Source organism: Choloepus didactylus, chromosome 5 (assembly GCF_015220235.1).
Source record: "Choloepus didactylus isolate mChoDid1 chromosome 5, mChoDid1.pri, whole genome shotgun sequence".
Lineage (NCBI taxonomy): Eukaryota > Metazoa > Chordata > Mammalia > Pilosa > Megalonychidae > Choloepus > Choloepus didactylus.
Genome location: NC_051311.1, coordinates 167,674,125 through 167,692,260, shown reverse-complemented (window position 1 = coordinate 167,692,260; position 18,136 = coordinate 167,674,125). Strand labels below are relative to the sequence as shown.

Below are 18,136 nucleotides of genomic sequence, written 5' to 3'. Positions count from 1 at the left end.
AGATTTATCATGACCTGATAACACTCTGAGGCTCAAAATAAAGGTTAACTCCTGTTTGCAACATTTTTGTCAAATAAGAAAAATGCAAAAGGGTAAGAGCCATAAGGAGTTAATGAACTAATAATCCAATAGATCAATACAAGTACCTTCATTACCTAGAATATGAGCGAGATTGCTCACAATTTTCTTAATACGTACCATTTTTGGGACGTCTGAATGCACTATTATTAGAACGGCAACATCCCTACAAGTTGGTTTTCAGTGATTGAAAATACAACAATTAAAACTTCACCTGGTGCCCGCTGGCGGGCGCTACCAGCGCACTCCCGTCCCCCCCCCGCCGGCCGCGAGGAAGGGTCGCTCGGGCGCACGCGGCTCGGGGTGGCGGCTGCCGCGCTGCTGGGGGACCTTCCGCGCCCCTGGCCGAGCTAGCGACCCGCCGCTGCCAGCTGAGGAGGCCCGGGGAACCGCGGCCTCACGGAGGAGGGTTGGGGCTGCCGACGCCATTTTGCATCCAGTGCGTCTACCCCGCGCGCCGCAGGCTGCTGCTGCCTTGGAGGGCTCCCGCGGGGTGGGCGCCGAGGGGAGCTCGCGGGGGTGGGAACCCGGGGCACGGCGCCATGCTTCCCCAGACGAGCAAGGGGAAGGGAGGCCGCGCCCGGCTTCGCCTGCTCGCCGGCCAGTGAGACCGGGGGAAGCGCGGCCTCCCGAGTCTGCAGGAGCCCTCTCAGCCGCAGAAGCGCAGTTCTCTCAACAATCAAGGTAAGGAAAATGACGAAAGAACCGCCATAGTTTGTCGATTTTAAGCTGTATATTATTTGCATTTTAACGTATCTAAAAAATCAGGATGTGCCTCACAGTGGTGTGTTCTTGCAGAATCGGCAGCATTTTCTTTTTCCCAGTGACTCAGGAAACAGTAGTGCATGGTAAAACTGATGGCTTTGTAGTAGATTCGATGAAACACAGTAGGTAGAACTTCAACCCAGTTTATGGGGCGGGTGAAACCAGTCCGTCTTGAAGTGTATGCAGACAGCGTCCGCATAGGCCCTGCACTGTGGTCATCCGTGGTTTTGGAAAAGCTGCTCTGGGCAATTGCCGTGTGCTGGACCCAGTCCCAAGCTTGGAATTCAGTTTTCCGACCTGGCAGAAAACCACACTGCAAGCTTAGTCACTCGAGATCGTTGCCCCAGTAAACCTCAACAAAGTGCTTTCCCCAGTGAGTCAGAATTTAACATAGGAAACCTCTTGTTAAATATGACAGATTTACCTCTTCCTCCTGAGACTCTAATATGATAGGAAAGTTTTTTGGGTTTTTTTTTTTTGGCAAAAAAGGTGGGAATCTTGTGGAGCTGTACCTAGGTGGACAGTGTTGCTGCCTTAGAAGACTGGGTGACCCTGGCAGTGAGGGATTGAAAGTACCTACTTGACCAAAAGCGGGGGGAAAAGAAAGGTAACCAGCTGAGGTCACAGTGGCTGAGATATCCCAAATAGAGTCGAGAGGCTATCCTGGAGGTTTCTCTTATGCAGGCTCCAGCTAGACATCCCAGTTGGCCACAGCATGCTTTGCCCTTACCAAAAGTAGTCCTCAAATACCAGGGTCCCTACCTGATATTCTATAAAAGAATGCACTCCCTAAGTTTTGTCTTTCAGACACTTAAATCTACCAGAGTGATCCTATACCGGACAAGTCGTAAAACCCAGAGACAACAGCCTCTTTAAGATCAAATTTCAAATGTTGTTGACACCCCATTTTAATGTGAACAAGTTGTGGTGCTCACTGCCTGGACACTCCTGAAGATGAAGAAAGATTAAATGAGAGGAAAGAGTAGCAACAAACAAGATAAGATTGACTAAAGGTCTATGAATACTGAAACTTTATATAATTATATATATTTTAGATGCTGGGGTGTTGGAATGGCTGGAAGGAGGTAAATAACATGGTGGAACTGTAGCCTATAGCATCCTTTGGGATTTGTTCTATAGTGGTTTGCTGAATTGTTCTTTGAAGGTCTTCACCTTTCTGTATATACCTTGTATTCCATGATAAGGAGAGAACTGAAACTGTGGAACTGTAACCAAAACAGTTTTTGAAATCACCTATATGACTGCTTGTTGAGCTTTACATGGAGAGAATGACACCTTTCTCTATGTATGTTATATTTTACAATAATGGAAATGGCTGAAGTTGTGGAACCCTGACCTCTGACATTCTTTGAGATTTGCTAACTACTTGTGAAATCGTAAATTAAAAGTTATCACTGTTATGTAAATATGTTAAAGTTCACAATAAAAAAAAAAAGGAAAAAAAAATTTTAAAAGAAGAAGACTGGAACATTGAGGCTAGTGCCTGAGGCATTGTGCCTGAGAATGCAGCTGGAAAAGGTAGAGACCCCAGATTTCTCTCCCTAACTGTTCCGTGGGCAGGCATGGCCCCCTGCCCCAGCAATGACTGGGAAGTGAGCTCCAGGAGAGGAGCTCTGAAGCCCAGCTGACCAGGGGCAGGGTCCTGTTCTTAGGCTCCTTGGAGAAGAGGTCTCCTCTCTGTAGCAGCTCCCAGCTCAAAAGAAAAGACTGGTGGTTTAGGGGTTCTCGTAGCAGAATGGCCCACCCAGTCTGACCTCAATCCTCAGCAGCTCCAGGCACTAGCGTCTCACTTGTCGTGAGAGTGAAAATCCCATGACACGCAGATACTAGAAGAGAGGGTGAAATAACATAGGAAGAGGGACTCAGAAAGAACAGGGATGATTCTTACACATATCTTCTGGGCTTATAGCCTAAGGATTTTTCTGGGGTATTTCCCTAGTAATAGGATTGCTGGGTAATGAATTCTGCATTGTTCAGTATCATAATTTAATACCTAATTGTTTTTCCAAAATGATAGAACCTTTTCAAACAATGCTTCATGTTAACCTATATCCCTCTTCATTTTATCAATCTGGTAAATGTAAAATGGTATCTGCTGAACCTTAATTTTCATTTCTCTGGTTCTCAATAAATCTGAGCACATTTTGGTATGTTTATGGGCCCTTCATGTTTTCTTTTTTGTGACATACTTTTTCATGTCTTGCTATATTTCTTCTGTGTTATCTTTTTAAAAATTAGTTTTAATTCTTCATACTCTAGATACTGATGCTTTGTCAATTTGTATCAAAAATATCCCAATTTATGATTTACTTTTCACTTTCTTTACAGTATCTTTTGATGAAGAGAAATTAGTAAAATGAATATACTAAACTTTATGAAACTCCTTCTGTTTGTGTACTTGGCTAATTTCCAGCAATCTAATTAAGCTCTCATATTCAAAAAATTTATCTGTAGCTACTCTGGGGTTTTTAGACATCAAATTAATGTCTACATGATGGTAATTTTGTTTGTCCTCAATACTTCCTTGCCTTTCCCTGGTCAATTTAATGTCTTGACTAGGACCTGTAGAAAAGATTGTTTATAAATAGTGATAATGAGCATTGTGCTTTTAAAGAGAATGCTTCTAGTGTTGCTATAGGTACGTTTGCATGTCATTGTAAAGAAGACTCCCTTTTAATCCTAGTTTGTGAAGAGTTTTCTTTTTTCATTTCTTTTTTTTATTTTGAAAAAGCATATTAAATTTATAGAAACTTGCATGTATAGTACAGAAAGCCTTTTTTCCACTGAAGCTTTTAGTTTAAGTTGCTCATGTATTGTATCCTCATTCCTAAATAGTTTGTATTTCCTATAAGCAAGGATATTCTCTTACATAACGGCAATCCAGACATCAAAACCAGGAAATTAACATTGATACCATAGTACCATCTAGTCCTCAAACCTTCACACTTCACTCATTAGCTCAAAAATGCCCTTGTATGCAAAAGGAACCAGTTCAGAATCAGTTTGTTGCTTGTTGTCATTCTTTTGTGTCCTTCAGTCAGTAAGTGCTTAGTCTTTCTTTGACTTTCAAAACCTTGACATTTTTGAAGATCATATGCAATTTATTTTGTAGGATGTCCCTCAGGTTGTGTTTGTGATAGTTCTACATGATCAATTTCAAGTGACTCATCTTTGGCAGAAATATCACAAAGGTGATTTGAAACATATTCATTGCCTTCTATCAGGTGAAATGTTATTTCTGTTTGTTCCTTTACTATCTTTGGTCACTTCATTTGAAGTGGTGTTAGCCATTGTGTAGTTGCTCTTTTTTATTAATAATTATTTTATGGGAAGATACATTGAGACTATGTAAATATCCCATTCCTCATCAAATATTTTATCTGTCCCTCATTTATCTATAATCTTTGTGGAATCATGTCTCTTATTGCATTTTCTGTATAATGCATTATTCTCATTGTTTATTTTGGTGCTTGAATTGTTCCAAATTTGGCCAGCTACTTCAAGCTGGATTCTCTGTCCTTTTAACATGCCCTTAGCGTGATTTAAGTTTTTAAAAAGAAATTAGTATATCTTAACTTTCATCAAATGCTTTTCTTCATCTGTATAGATGATCTTCGGGTTTTTCTCCCTTTAATATGTTACTGTGGATAATTACATTAATTAATTGATTTTTTAATGGTAAGAAAAAATATTTTTCTGGGCTAACAGTTTCTATACATTACTGGGTTCAATTTGATATTATTTGTAAGGAAATTTACATCTCTGTTCATGAATGGGATAGTAATTGCTCATTATCATATCAGATTTATTCTTGCTGTATAGATTTAATTGGAGAGTGTTCCTACTTTTTCTTTTCCGTGGTAGATATTGTATAAGATTAAGAGTATTCCCGGAAAGTTTGGTAGACTATGAAAAGTGCATTTGCTTTATTTTTGTCTAGAATTTTGACTTTATTCTTTAAAATATATTTAGAACAACAAAAAAAGGGATCAAACCCTATCTGTCAGTTCAGAATCCTTTGATTCCAAATGATAGAAAACCCAATTCAAACTGGACTTGAGCAATGATAGACTTTATCAGCTTACTGAACAGAAAAATCCAGTGATAGGATTCACTAAAGACAGGACTCAGTTAGGTGGGTTGAATGAATTGGTTTCTTTTCATCTCTTCACTCTGCCCTCTGAGCTGTGGGCTTCATTGTCCAGGGCCTCATCCAAATGTGGTAGCAAAGTGATCATGTCATCACATGATACCGTTTGTAGTAAGAAAGAGGGTCTTACCTAGTGGTTTCTTCAGAAGAGGAAGAAAATGTCTCTTTTTTCAGAAGCCTTGGGAAACTTTCCTAAATTCTCACTTTTGGTGATTGGGCGACAAGCCCATCCCCCTGGCCAGTTGGATGGGACAAGCCAATTGGCCCCAATGTGGGAAGGTCACATGGCTGAAAATGAGAAGGCGATGCTTTTCATAGATTGACTCAAAAAGTTAAACTTCAAATTACCATGTGACCTGGCAATTCCACTCCTGGGCACATCCCCAAACGAAGTGAAAACAGACTCACACAGATACCCACATGACAATGTCCGTAGCAGCACCATTCACAACAGCCAAAAGGTGGAAACAACCCAGTGTCCTCAACACATGAATGAACAAACAAAATATGGTATACACACACAATGGAACACTATTCAGCCACAAAATGGAAAGAAGTCCTGACACCTGTGACCACAAGGATGGACATCGAGCACATGGTGCTAAGTGAGAGAAGCGAGGCACATAGGACAAATAATCCGTCATCTCACTTATATAAAATATCTAGGAATAGCAAATTTGTAGAGAGTTTACCAGGGGCTGGGGTGTTTTGCTTAATGGGTATGGAATTTCTGTTTGGGGTAATGACAAAGTTTTGGAAATAGATGGTGGTGATGGTAATACAACATTGTGAATGCAATTAATGCCACTGAATTGTACACTTAAAAGTGGTTAAAATGAGCAAATTTTGTGTTATGTATATTTTACCACAATAAAAGTTTTTCTGATCAGTTTTTTAAATTTTATCAAAAAATTAAAAAAAAAAATCAAGCAGAACAAAGGAATAAGAAAAACAACCTAGAATAACTATATTGCTTCCAACATATTTCTAACATACCCCAAGAAAACTAACAAACCATGGTCATTTCTGAGCTTTCCCATATCAAGATTACCCTTAAAAACTTCTCTGTTCTTATTAGATTATCATTCCCTTTTCACTACTTACTGTCTAAGTACCCTACATTCTACAATATAAAGCATTTATTTTGCATTTTTCGTAGAGTTCACATTAGTGATAACATATAATATCTCTCTTTTTGTCTCTGGCTTATTTCACCCAGCATTATGTCCTCAAGGTTCGTCCATGCTGTCACATGCTTCACAACCTTGTTCCTTCCTTCTACCATGCAGCACTCCATTGTGTTCATATACCACATCCTGCCCATCCACTCATCTGCTGGACATTTGGATGGCCTCCATCTCTTGGCAGCCATGAACAATGCCACTACAAACATCAGTGTGCAGATATCTGTTCTTGTCACTGCCCCCAGGTCCTCTGGGTATACACCGAGAAGTGAAACTACTAGATCAAAGGGCAACTTGATATGTAGCTTTCTAAGGAACCACCAGACTGTCCTCCAGAATAGCCGTACCATTATACAGTCCCACCAGCAATGAATAAGAGTTCCAATTTCTCCACATCTTCTCCAGAATTTGTGGTTTCCTGTATGTTTATTGGCGGCTATTCTAATCGGTGTCAGATGATATCTCATTGTGGTCTTACTTTGCATCTCTGTAATAGCTAGTGAAGATGAACATTTTTTTTCATGTGTTTTTTACCATTTGTATTTCCTCTTCAGAGAAATGTCTTTTTATATCTTTTGCCCATTTAAAAATTGGTCTGTTTGTACTATTGTCGTTGAGTTGTAGGATTTCTTTTTATATGCATATCAGTCTTTTATCAGATACATGGTTTCCAAATATTTTTTCCCATTGAGTTGGCTGCCTCTTCACTTTTTTGACAAATTCCTTTGAGGCACAGAAGCTTTTAATTTTGACAAGTTCTCATTTATCTACTTTTTCTTTTGTTACTTGTGCTTTGGGTGTAAGGTGTAAGAGATGATCTCCTTCTTCTAGGAGTTTTATGGTACTGTCTCTTATATTGAGGTCTTTAATCCACCTTGAGTTAATTTTTGTATATGGTATGAGGTAGAGGTCCTGATTCATTCTTTTGGCTATAGATACCCAGTTCTCACAGCCCCATTTGATGAGATTGTTATGTCTCAGTTCAGTGGATTTGGGGGCCTTATCAAAAATCAGTTGACTGTAGGTCTGGGGTCTGTTTATGAAATTTCAATTCAACTCCATTAATCTATATGTCTATCTTTGTGCCAATACCATGCTGTTTTTAACTACTGTGGCTTTATAGTAAGCTCCAAAGTCAAGAAGTGTATGTCCTCACATGTCCGGCGCTCTCTCCGCCCCGCCTCGAGTCCCCGGTCGGCCGGCGATGGGGACCAGAGAGATAAGGGGAGAGAGGGTGCGGACAACGTCTTACCCGGAGCACTTGTGATCACTCAGGACTCGCGGTGGTAAAGCAGATAAACTTTTAATGGGACTAGGCAATCATCATCTTTACAGGTTCCACCCGGGGCGAGACACCTCGGGGGAGAACAACCTCGATGCGGCCGTCAGGTACGGCTCCTTGTGGGCTGTCTCTTCGAGCTTTGCCCGGGAACTTTCTTATAAACCTTGCGTGTATCCAATGGGCTAACGCCACGCACACAAGCATGATTGGTGAATACAGCGGGTGGTTACATACATCAGAAGCCGGAAGCAGGATGTGGGCGCCATCTTGGCACCACTCGATGGGCGGGGGGACTTTGGAGCAGGTTTACAGCGCATGCGCTATGCCCGTCCCGGGAGACGGCTCTCCACACTCACAATTCATTTTCTTTTTTACAATTTTTTTTGCAATTAGAGGCATCTTTCTCTTCCAAATAAATTTTCTATCTAGCTTTTCCAAGTCTGCAGAGTAGACTGTTGAAATTTTAATTGGAATTGCATTGAATCCATAGACCAATTTCAATAGGATTGACATCTTAACTATGTTTAGCCTTCCTATCCATGAACATGGAATATCTTTCCATCTCTTTAGATACTCTTTTACTTCTTTTAGAAAAGTTATGTAATTTTCTGTGTATACGTCTTTTACATCCTTAGTTAAGTTTATTCCTAGGTACTTGATTTTCATAGTTGCTATTGCGAGTGGAATCTTTTTCTTGGGTGTCTCTTCAGTTAGGTCATTTAAAGTGTATAAGAACATTACTGACTTATGTGCATTAATCTTGTAACCCACTGCTTTGCTAAATTTGTTTATTAGATCAAGGAGCTGTGTCAACAATTTCTCAGGGTTTTCCAAATATAAGATCATATCATCTGCAAATAATGACAGTTTTACTTCTTCCTTTTCAATTTGGATGCCTTTTATTTCTTTGTCTTGCCCGATTGATCTGGCTGTAACTTCTAGCACAATGTTGAATAATAGTAGTGACAGCAGGTACCATTGTCTCATTCCTGATCTTAGAGGGAAGGCTTTCAGTCTCCTGCCATTGAGTACTATGCTGGCTGTAGATTTTTCATGTATCCCCTTTATCATGTTCAGGAAGTTTGTATCAGTTCCTACCTTTTGAAGTGTTTTCATCAAAAATTGATGCTGAATTTTGTTGAATGTTTTTTCAGCATCTATTGAGATGATCATTTGATTTTTCCCTTTTGATTTGTTAATCTCTTGTATTATATTGATTGGTTTGCTTATGTTGAATCAGCCTTGCATGCCTGGAATGAACCCCACTTGGTCATGGTGTATGATTTTTTTCAATGTGTCTTTGGATTCGATTTGCAAGTATTTTTTTTGAGAATTTTTGCACCACATTCATTAGGGAGATTGGCTTGTAGTTTTCCTTGCTTGTAGCACTTTATGTGTTTTTTGAATTAGAGTGATGCTGGCTTCATAAAATGAGTTAGGTAGTGTTCCATTTTCTTCAGTTTTTTGAAAGAGTTTAAGTAGGATTGATGTCAGTTCTTTCTGGAAAGTTTGGTGGAATTCCCCTGTGCAGCCTTCTGGCCTCGGCTTTTATTTACAGGAAGTTTTTTGATGACTGATTGGCTCTCTTTGCTTGTGATTGGCTTATTGAGGTCTTCTGTTTCTTCTCTAGTCAGTCTAGGTTGTTCATGTGTTCCAGGAAATTATCCATATCCTCTAAATTATTTAGTTTGTTGGCGTACAGTTGTTCATCATTTATGATTTTTTTAAATTTCTTCAGGATCCACAGTAATGACCCCTTCTCATTTATTATTTTATGTGAATTTTCTCTCTTTGTTACTTTGTCAGTCTAGCTAAAGGTTTGTCAATCTTGTTCATCTCAGAGAACCAACTTTTGGTTTTATTTATCTCTCTATTGTTTTCTTATTCATATCATTTATTTCACTGTAATCCTTCGTATTTATTTTCTTCTACTTGCTTTAGGATTAGTTTGCTCCACATTTTCTAGGTTCTTCAGGTGTTTCATTTGTTCTTTGACTTTAGCTCTTTCTTCCTTTTTAATGTGTGCATTTAGAGCTATAAATTTCCCTCTCAATACCACTTTCACTGCATCCCATAAGTTTTGATATGTTGTGTTCTCATTTCCATTCATCCTAGATACTTAGCAATTTCTCTTGCAGTTTCTTCTTTGACCCATCAATTGTTTTGGAGTCTGTTATTGAACATCCAGATATTTGTGAATGTTCTAGATCTTTGGTGGTCATTTACTTCTAGTTGCATTGCACTGTTTTCAGAGATGTGCTTTGAATAATTTCAGTCTCTTTAAATTTATGGAGGCTTGTTTTATGCCCCAGCATATGATCTACCCTGGACTGGAGAAGAATCCATACCCTGGTATTTTGGGATGTAATGCTGTGTGTATGTGTGCATCTGTGTGTGTGTGTATGTATTAAGTCTAATTCATTTATTACATTTAGGTTCTTAATAATATACTCAATTTACTTTTCCTCTACCCCACTGTAAATCCACCTTTTCAGTACTTGTTATCAATTTTATCTTTGGACATTACATGTACACATGGAAAGATTTTTCATTTCGTTTTATTCTTTTGCATTTTTACACCTGTTGGAAGTAAGTAGATTTCCATACAAACAATACACTACAATAACATTAGCATTTCTAATTAACTGAACGTTTACTGGAGGTTTTCTTTTTTTTGAATAGAGTTTTATTGAGGTATGTTCACATACCCTACAATCATCCACAGGGTACAATCAGTTGTTCACAGTATCATCATATAGTTGTGCCTTCATAACCACAATCAGTTTTGAACATTTTCTTCTTTTTTACTTCTATTTTTATTATGACTTTTGATTTTTGGAGTAATGTACATTTTTTTTTAATTCAGTTTTATTGCGATATATTCACATACTATACAATCATCCATGATGTACAATCAGCTGTTCACAGTACTATCATATAGTTCTGCATTCATCACCCCAATCTATTTTTGAACATTTTCCTTATACCAGAAAGAATCAGAATAAGAATAAAAAATACAAATAAGAAAAGAACACCCAAATCATCCCCCCAATCCCACCCTATTTTTCATTTAGCTTTTGTTCAGATTTTTCAACTCATCCATCCATACACTGGATAAAGGGAGTATGATCCATGAGGTTTTCACAATCACATTGTCTCCCGTTCTAATCTACATTGTTATACAATCATCTTCAAGAGTCAAGGCTACTGGGTTGGAGTTTGGTAGTTTCAGGTATTTACTTCTAGCTATTCCAATACATTAAAACCTAAAAAGTGTTATCTATGTAGTGTGTAAGAATGTCCACCAGAGTGACCTCTTGACTCCATTTGAAATCTCTCAGCCACTGAGGCTTTATTTCATTTCATTTTGCATCCACTTTTGGTCAAGAAGATTTTCTCGATCCCATGACGTGGGGTCCACATTCATCCCCGGGAGTCATATCCTGCATTGCCAGGGAGATTTACACCCCTGGGAGTCAGGTCCCATGTAGGAGGGAGGGCAGTGAGATCACCTGCCAAGGTGGCTTAGTTAGAGAAAGAGGGGCACATCTCAGCAACAAGGAGGCACTCAGGGGGAGACCCTTAGGCACAATTATAAGCAGGTTTAGCCTCTCCTTTGCAGTAACAAGCTTCATAGGGGCAAGCCCCAAAACAGAGGGCTCACCATGTTAAGCTGCTAGTCCTCAGTGTTTCTGAGAACATCAGCAACAATCCAGGTGAGGAAGTCCAACACCTCTGCATCCTCTCCCTGCTCCTCAGCGGGTCCCCGAATATTTTTATTCTCTGCCCAAATTATTTGGGATGTGTTGTTATTTCACTCTAACCTATACAGACTTGCCATATCTCACTTCCTATTCAAAGTTCCATGTAATTGTGGTGTTTGAACAAACTGTAGAAGTTATATTGTTTAGAAAATATAGATCCTACACCAAATAAATATTTCTTCCCTTGATCTCACATGGAAGTTAAAATTTTAACACACAGTCAGTTTCAACCTTTACTCTTTGGCCTGATTTGCCCTAGTCTTAACCAGATCTGCTTCATTCATATCTCTAATTGAAGTCTGGACTCTTTTTAAGCTTTTTTTTTTTTTTTTTTTTTTAACAGTTTCTGTGTCCGTTAATACTGACATTCAGGACTGCCGAGCTCTAGCTCTGAGTTTCAGGTGTCACACAGATACCCGATGTTCCAGAGACCAATCAGGTTATACACCAAGAGATCAACATCTCAGAGTCTGGAGATAGCCATTACAATTCAGGAATAGATTTGACTGCTGTAAGAGCTCACAGTCTAGGGACCATTACAATAATCATTTCCCTGTTAGGCTGTGCCCTAAGATTCATTCTGAATTTACATATTGTAGTTAGTCCATATCGGTGAGGCATTATAGTGTTTGCCTTGGTTTCTGGTGTACTTCACTCAAAATGCTATCCACAGGATCCATTCACCTCCTTGCATATCTCGCAACTTCACTACTTCTTGTAGTTGCTCAATATTCCATTGCAAGCATACACCACAGTTCACAATTCTGTTCCTCAGTCACTGTACCCTTAGACCACCTTCACCCACTGCAAATCATGAATACTACATCCATAAACACCAGTATACAAATGTCCATTCATGTCCCTGCTCTCAGATCTTCCAAGTACATACCCCATAATGAAGTTGCCGGACCTTATGGCCCCCATGTACTTAGCTTCTTGTGGAACCACCACATAGACTAAAGGTTACACCATTCTGCCTCCTTATCCACAGTAGATAAATACGTCCCTCTCTCCATGTTTTCTCCAGCACTTTTATCCCTATTTATATTTTTTCCTACAATTTTATAGAGGTGTGTGCACATAGCATACAGTTATCCGCAGTGTGTAATCAGTTCACAGTATCATCATATAGTTGTACATTTATCACCACAGTCAGCACTTGAACATATATATTGATTACTATGAAAAAGTGTTTTTTTTTTTTTTTGGTAAATAAAAAAGATAGTAATAGAAAAATAAAGTGTCATACAATACAATATATTAGTAAGGATGGAAAACACCACTATCAAGAATCCCATATCCCTCCCTTATATCCCCCTCTCATACACATTTAAGTTTGGTATATTGCCTTTGTTACAATTAGTGGAAGGATATTACAATGTTACTGTTGACCATAGACTCCAGTTTGCTTTGATTATGTTTTTTTCCCAAAACCATTCCTTTTTCAACACTTTGCATTGTTGACATTCATTTGTTCTCCCACATGTGAGAGAATTTTTATATTTGTACATTTAGTAACTGTCATTGGCCACTCCAGTTTTTGCCAAGTTATACAGTCCCAGTCTTCATCATCCATCTTTACCTCTGGTGTCATACATTTCCCTAGCCCACCTCTTTCGGCCTTACTCACAGACAGCTTTGTTCAGTGTACTTAGAATATTGTTCTACCATCGCACAGTATTATGCTATCTATTTCTGGATCTATACAATCAATCCTGCTAAACATTCTGTAGTCCTTCAACATCAAATGCCTGATCTCTACCCTCTTCCTATCTCCTAGTAGCCTGCATCATCAGCTTTTAACTCTCAAAGTTTGCTCACTAATGTTAGTGCATATTAGAGAGAATATACAGTATTTGTCCTTATGTTTCTGGCTAACTTCACTCAACATAATGTCCTCAAGGTTCATCCACTTTATTATATGTTTCATGTCTTTGTTCTGTCTTACAGCTGTCTAATATTCCCCCATATTTATATACCATATTTTGTTTATCCACTCACCCATGGATGGACATTTGGGCTGCTTCCATTTCTTGGCAATCATGAATAATGCCACAATAAACATCAGTTTACAAATGTCTGTTTGTGTCTTAACTTTCAGTTCCTTTGAGTATATATCTAGTAATGGAATAGCTGGGTCATATGGCAGATCTATACTTAGCTTCCTGAGGAACATCCACACTGTCTTCCAGAGTGGTTGCACCATTCTACATTCCCACCAGCAATGAATAAGTGTGCTTCTTTCTCCACATCCTCTCCAGCACTTGTAATTTTCTGTTTTTTGGATAATGGCCATTCTGGTAGATGTGAGATGATAATCTCATTGTGGTTTTGATTTGCATTTCCCTAATAGCCAGTGAAGTTAAGCATTTTTTCATATGCTTTTGAGCCATTTGTATTTCCTCTTCAGAAAAGTCTCTATCCATGTCCTTTGTCCATTTTTAAATTGGGTTGTCTTTCTGTTCTTGAGTTGTATGATTGCTTTGTATATTCAGGATATTAAACCCTTATCTGATATGTGGTTTCCAAATATTGTCTCCCATTGTGTAGGCTGCCTTTTTACTTTCTTACCAAAATCATTTGATGTACAAAAGTGTTTGATTTTAAGGAGATCCCATTTGTCTTTTTGTTCTTTTGTTGCTCCCACTTTGGGTGTTAGGTCTAGGAAACCACCTCCTATCACAAGGTCTTTAACATATTGCCGTATGTTTTCTTCTAAGAGCCTTATGGTCTTAGCACTTATGTTTAGGTCTTTGATCCACTTGGAGTTAATTTTTGTATAAGGTGTGAGGTCGGAGTCCTTGTTCATTCTTTTGGGAATGGATGTCCAGTTCTCCAAACACCATTTGTTGAAGAGGCTGCTCTGTCCCAGTTGCTTTGGCTTGACTGCCTTATCAAGGATCAATTGCCCATAGATGCCAGAGTCTTATTTCTGAAGACTCAGTTTGATTCCATTGGTCGGTATCTCTGACCGTATGCCAGTACTATGCTGTTTTGAAAACTGTAGCTTTGTAATATGCTTCAAAGTCAGGTAGTGTGAGGCCTCCCACTTTGTTCCTCTTTCTCAAGATATTTTGGCTATTCAGGGCACCTTGCCCTTCCAAATAAATTTGGTTGTTGGCTTTTCTGTTTCTGCAAAGTAAGTTCTTGGGATTTTAATTGGTATTGCATTGAATCTATAAATCAGTTTAGGTAGAGTTGACATCTTAATTATATTAGTCATCCAATCCATGAACTCATTATGTTCTTCCATTTTTTTAGGTTCTGTTTGATTTCTTTTAGAAGTTTCTTATAGTTTTCTTTTTATAGGTCTTTTATGGCCTTCGTTAAGTTTATTCCTAAATACTTGATTCTTTTGGTTGCTATTGTAAATGGAATTTTTTTTTATTTCTTCCTCATGTTGCACATTACTTGTGTTTAAGAACACTACAGATTTTTGCATGCTGATCTTGTAGCCTGCCACTTTGCTGTATTCATTGATTAGCTCTAATAGCTTTACTGTAGATTTTTCTGGATTTTCTATATATAGAATCATGTCATCTGCAAACAGTGAAAGTTTTACTTCTTCCTCTCCAATTTGGGTGCCTTTTATTTCTTTTTCTTGCCTAATTGCTCTAGCTAGAACTTCCAGCACAATCTTGAATAACATTGGTGACAGTGGGCATCCCTGTTTTGTTTATGATCTTAGAGAGAAAGCTTTCAATCTCTCCCAATTGAGTACGATGTTAGCTGTGGGTTTTTCCTGTATTGTCTTTAACATATTGAGAAAGTTCCCTTCTATTCCTATTCTTGCAAGTGTTTTCATCAAGAAAGGATGTTGAATTTTTTCAAATGCCTTTTCTGCATCGTTCCAGATGATCATGTGGTTCTTTTGCTTTGATTGATTGATGTGGTATATTACATTAATTAATTTTCTTGTGTTGAACCAGACTTGCATACCTAGAATAAACCCCACTTGGTTGTGGTGTATAATTCTTTTAATATGCTGCTGGATTCTATTTGCAAGTATTTTGTTGGGGATTTTTGCATCTATATTCATTAAAGAGATTGGCCTATAATTTTCTTTTTTGTAATATCTTTGTCTGATTTTGGTATTAGGGTGATGTTGGCTTCATAGAATGAGTTGGGTGGCTTTCCCTGCTCTTCAGTTTTTTTGAAGAGTTTGAGCAGGACTGGTATTAATTCTTTCTTGAATGCTTGGTAGAATTCACATGTGAAGCCATCTGGTCCTGGGCTTTTCTTTTTTGAGAGCTTTTTGATGACTGACTCAATCTCTTTGCTTGTGATTGGTTTGTTGAGGTCATCTATTTCTTCTCAGGTCAGTGTTGGTTGTTTATGCTTTTCTAGCAAGTTGTCCATTTCGTGTAAGTTGTGTAGTTTATTAGCATATATGTGCTCATAGTAGCTTCTGATGTTCTTTATTTCTGCAGTGTCAGTAATTGTTTCCTTTCCCATTTCTGATTGCATTTATTTGCATCCCCTCCCTCTCTCTCTCTCTCTCTCTCTCTCTCTCTCTCTCTTTGTTAGCATAGCTAGGGTTCCATCAATTCCGTTGATTTTCTCGAAGAACCAGCTTCTGGTTTTGTTGATTCTCTGTATTGTTTTCCTGTTCTCAGTTTCATTTATTTCTGCTCTACTCTTTGTTATTTCTTTCCTTCTGTTTGCGTTGGGGTTTAGTTGCTGTTCTTTCTCTAGTTCCTCCAGCTGGACAGTTAATTTCTCTATTTTTGCTTTCTCTTCTCTTTTAATATAGGCATTTGGGGCAATAAATTTCCCTCTCTGCACCACCTTTGCTGCATCCCATAAGTTGTGATATGTTGTGTTTTCATTGTCATTTGCGTTGAGGTATTTACTAATTTCTCTTGTAATTTCTTCCTTTACCCACTGGTTTTCTAAGAGAGTATTTAGTCTCCATATAATCATGTATTTTCCAGTCTTCTGCCTGTTATTTATTTCCAACTTCATTCCATTATGATCTGAGATAGAGTTTTTTATAGTATCAATATTTTTAAATTTGTTGAGACTTGCTTTGTGTCCCAGCATGTGGTCTATCCTAGAGAATGTTCCATGAGCACTTGAGAAAAATGTGTATCCTGCTATTGTGGGGTGTAGTGTTCTATAAATGTCTGTCAAGGCTAGTTCATTTATCATATAATTCAACATCTCCATTTCCTTGTTGATCCTATGTCTAGGTGTTCTATCCGTTGACGAGAGTGGTGTGTTGAAGTCTGCAACTATTATTGTGGAGTTGTCTACTTCTCCTTTCACTGTTCTCAGTGTTTGCCTCATGAATTTTGGGGCACTCTGGCTTGGTGCTTAAATATTTTTGATTGTCATGTTTTCTTGATGAATTCACCCTTTTGTTAATATATAGTGTCCTTCTTTGTCTCTTTTAATTGTTTTACTTTTGAAGTCTACTTTGTCTGATATTAGTATAGCTAATCCCTCTTTTTTCTGGTTGCTGTTTGCATGAAATATCTTTTTCTAACCTTTCACTTTCAGCCTATTTTTGTCCTTGTGTCTAAGGTGAGTTTCTTGTAGATAGCTTATAGATGGGTCCTGTTTTTTAATCCATTCTGCCAGTCTGTGTCTTTTTATTGGAGAGTTTAATCCATTAGCATTTAGTATTATTAGTGTAAGGGCACTACTTCTATCATTTTGTCTTTTGGATTTTATATGTTTTGTCTTATTTTTCCTCTCCGTCTTTTTACCCTTCCTGATAATCTTAATTTCTATGCTCTTCTCCAAGCTTCCTTCTCCTGTCTTTTCCTGTCAGCCTGTAGCACTCCCTTTAATATTTCTTGTAGTGCCAGTCTCTGATTCATGAATTCTCTCAGTGTCTGTTTGTCTGGAAACATTTTAATCTCTCCCTCATTTTTGAAGGACACTTTTGCCAGATATAGAATTCTTGATTGGCAGTTCTTGTCTTCCAGTATTTTAAATATATCATACCACTGTCTTCTTGCCTCCATGGTTTCTGCTGAGAATCTGTACATAGTCTTATTGGGCTTCTCTTTTATGTGATGGATTACTTTTCTCTTGCTCCTTTCAGAATTCTCTCTTTGTCTTTGACATTGGACGATCTGATCAGTAAGTGTCTTGGAGTAGGTCTATTGGGGTCTATTCTGTTTGCTGTACAGTGTACTCCTTGAATCTCTAATTTTCTGTCTTTCATAAGAGTTGGGAAATTTTCAGTGAATATTTCTTCTATTATTCTTTCTCCCCCTTTCCTCTCTCTTCTCCCTCTGGGACACCCATAACATGTATATTTTTGCATTTCATGTTGTTACTTAGCTCCCTAAGACCCTGCTCATATTTTTTCCATTCTTTTCACCATCTGTTGTTTCTTGTGTGTGAATTCAGATGTCTGTTCTTCCAATTCACTGATCCTTTCTTCTTCCTGTTCAAATCTACTGTTGTATCCCTCCATTGTCTTTGCCATCTCCTCCATTATGCCCTTCATTCTCATAAGTTCTACCATTTGCTTTTTCAAGTTTATGAATTCTTCCTTATGGTCACCCAGTATCCTCCTTATGTCCTTCATCTCTTTTGCTATATCTTCCCTCAGTTCATTGGCTTGATTTTTGAATTGATTTAGCTTTGTTTGAACATTTCCAATTAGTTTTTCCTTTAGTTCATTCAATTGATTTAGCAATAATTGCTTCAACTCCTGTGTCTTGGTTGAACTATTAGTTTGTTCCTTTGGGTGGTCCATATTTTTGTGTTTCCTAATATGTCTTGTTATCTTTAAGCTGTTTAGGCATCTGACTTTCTTGATTAGTTTATTCTGGAGCTTGTTTTCACTCTTTTACCTAGGATTTTCTTGTTCATTGGCTTTGTTCTCTAACCCTTGGTGTTCAGTTCAGCCTATTCTAGACCTTTAACTTAGCTT

The 18,136-nt window shown here is 38.2% G+C and overlaps 1 protein-coding gene across 2 annotated transcripts in view; it reads left to right on the top strand.

Moving 5' to 3' along the window:
• Positions 1–352: 352 nt before the first annotated feature.
• LOC119534683 (zinc finger protein 596-like) overlaps positions 353–18,136 on the top strand; it is a 44,265-nt gene continuing 26,481 nt past the window's right edge. For both annotated transcript variants that reach the window (XM_037837310.1, XM_037837307.1), the window contains exon 1: positions 353–762. The gene's annotated coding sequence lies outside the window, so the exon portion shown is untranslated. The remainder of the gene's footprint in view (positions 763–18,136) is intronic.